This window comes from Hordeum vulgare, chromosome 3H (assembly GCF_904849725.1).
Source record: "Hordeum vulgare subsp. vulgare chromosome 3H, MorexV3_pseudomolecules_assembly, whole genome shotgun sequence".
Lineage (NCBI taxonomy): Eukaryota > Viridiplantae > Streptophyta > Magnoliopsida > Poales > Poaceae > Hordeum > Hordeum vulgare.
This window is the reverse complement of record NC_058520.1, coordinates 370,480,053-370,482,838: the sequence shown is the minus strand read 5'-3', so window position 1 is coordinate 370,482,838 and position 2,786 is coordinate 370,480,053.

The following is a 2,786-nucleotide window of genomic DNA, read 5'->3' as shown; positions in this document are numbered from 1 at the left end:
TAAGGCTGAAGGTCAGTGGCCTGACGGTCAATGTCTTTGTAAAGATCGGGACGATTCGGCGCTTGAAGACACTTCCGAAGTTGTGACACGTGGAAGACGTTGTGCACACCCGAAAGTTGTGGAGGTAGCTCCAACTGATAAGCAACTTCTCCACGCCTTGTCGTGATCTTAAAAGTTCCAATGAACCTTGGAGCGAGTTTCCCTTTAACGTGGAAACGCTTGGTTCCCTTGAGAGGAGTGACATGGAGGTACACCAGATCTCCAGGAATGAACTCCACATCCCTGCAGCGAGAATCCGCATAGCTCTTTTGTCGCGACTTGGCTGCCTTTAGATTCTCTCGGACAAGTTGCACCTTCTCTTCTGCCTTGTGCAAAACTTCCGGCCCGAAAATCAGTCCTTCTACGGTTTTGGACCAGTTGAGCGGGGTGCGGCACTTTCGTCCGTACAACACTTCGAATGGGGCCACCTGGAGACTGGACTGGTAGCTGTTGTTGTCTGAGAACTCAGCGAACGACAGACAGTCTTCCCATTTGGCTCCATGCGTCAAGACACATGCGTGGAGCATATCTTCGAGTATCTGATTCAGTCTTTCCGTTTGTCCACCCGTTTGCGGGTGGAAAGTGGTGCTGAAAGAGAGCTTGGTTCTGAGGGCTTCTTGGAACTTTTTCCAAAATCTTGAGGTGAACTGCATGCCTCGGTCAAATACAATCTCCTTGGGAACTCCATGAAGGCTTACAATACGCTCAATATAGAGACTAGCCAACTTGTTCCCATCATAAGTGGTGTTGACAGGAATGAAATGGGCTACTTTGGTCAAATGGTCGACAATAACCCATATAGAGTCACGGCCTCTGGTAGACCTCGGTAAAGCGAGTAACAAAGTCCATGCCTATCTTGTCCAACTTCCATTCTGGCACTTTGAGAGGTTGTAGCAGCCCTGCAGGTCGCTGATGCTCAGCCTTAACTTGTTGGCACACGTCGCACTTGGCAACATAAGACGCTATTTCCCTCTTCATGCCATGCCACCAGAATCTCTGAAGCACTTCTTAGAATTCTCCACCCTGAGCAAAGCTGCCTCAGCCCTGAGAGCTAAGTTGTAGAACTTATCGAACTCCTCAGGATCGTGAAAAGCGAGAGCTAACTGCAAATCTTCTTTCAAGCCACCTGTGAACTGATATATCTTGCTCTTCTGATCAGGGATATCCTGCAAGGCATATCGGGCTAGCTTGTGGAACTCGACGTTGTACTTGTACATGGAGTTACCACCTTGCTTCAAGCGCGTGAACTTCTCACGCATTTCCTCCACGAAGCTGGACGGAATGTAGTGGGATCTGAAGTCACGACAGAACTCATTCCAAGTGATCACTCTAGCACCCGTGGAATCCTTCAACTGTTGCCACCACATAGATGCTTGCCCCTTCAGCTGGAATGTTGCAAACTTGACGAAATCCTCAAGATGAACATTGCTGCATTCAAAGTGCTTGTTCATGTCACGTATCCAATCCTCAGCATCAAACGGCTGGTCACACGAAGTGAAAGTCTTCGGCTGATTTGACAGGAATTGAATCACATTAGCAAACTGATTGCCACCATGCTGGAAATTGCCTTGCTGCTGATTAGTCCTCTCTTGCAACAATTGTATCAGCATCTGAGTGTTTGTGTTTGTAGCAGCCATCACCGCTTGCCAAGCCTCTGCAGGAAGAGGCGGCAACGGAGGAGGATTCTCCGGAGGAGGAGGTGGTGGTAGCACATCCTCACGCCCCGGATTCTGACGAGTTGGTGGAGCCATCCTCAAGACGGTCAACACATTAGCCCACAAAATAAATTGACAGTATAGCTGAATCAAAATGGCAGGAATATCTGAACAGGAATATTAGCAATTGCACTCGAACAAAATAGTAAGAATGCTTCCTCAAAGTGATGGTCGACAAAATTCTGATTAAGACCACTTCAAACAAGTATGAGTTGGAACTGCTCGGAACAAACGTATGATCGAGATTTCATCCGATGTCTTCGTGGATAAGATCGCACGGGCTCGAATTTACAGTAGCCATCCTGTGCAAGGTAGTGCACACGACTTACGAAGTATCCCCGAGTCGTAGCGAGCTACAAGGACTCTTTAAGACACAATGAGAACCGTTGTAAGATGACCGTGAACAAACATACCCACTGAATATCGAATCCCAACCTCACATCATGCATCTGTAGGAAGATTGTCCTATAAGTCACTACTTGATATCCCACCTATGAATTCCCGAAATATCTGGTCATGCAATATGGTACACGGATAGAAGGAGTAATATTCACACAACTCCTATACTAACCCGTCCACTGTATCACATCCGTCAACACATAACCAGAATCTCGGAGCTTCATCCACAACAGACCCTCGTGGTCACAACGATACAAAGTATGGTAGTACTCCCGAACAATCTGCACCAGTACTGGGGACATCGGGGTTATCTCGCCACTACTTGTATTGAAGCAATTACGAACATCCTTCGTTCTGAGATACTCAGAAATCTGAATGATGGCGATGTGCGCAAGAATCCCCTCGAGCTCAACTCCCCGGAAGAAATCAAGGCAGACAGGAGGCACCAAGACAGAACTCTGTCACATCGAAATCATATAGATTTCAAAAATACCCGCGTGATCCTAATTTTTTTTTGAGCGAGAAGAGGAGTAGAATTAAGATTTCCTAAGTCGGGAACCTCACCAGAGCATGGAAGAGGAGAAAAAAGAATCCAACTCTCCGATATAACTAAGACTCAAAACATTTTACTAG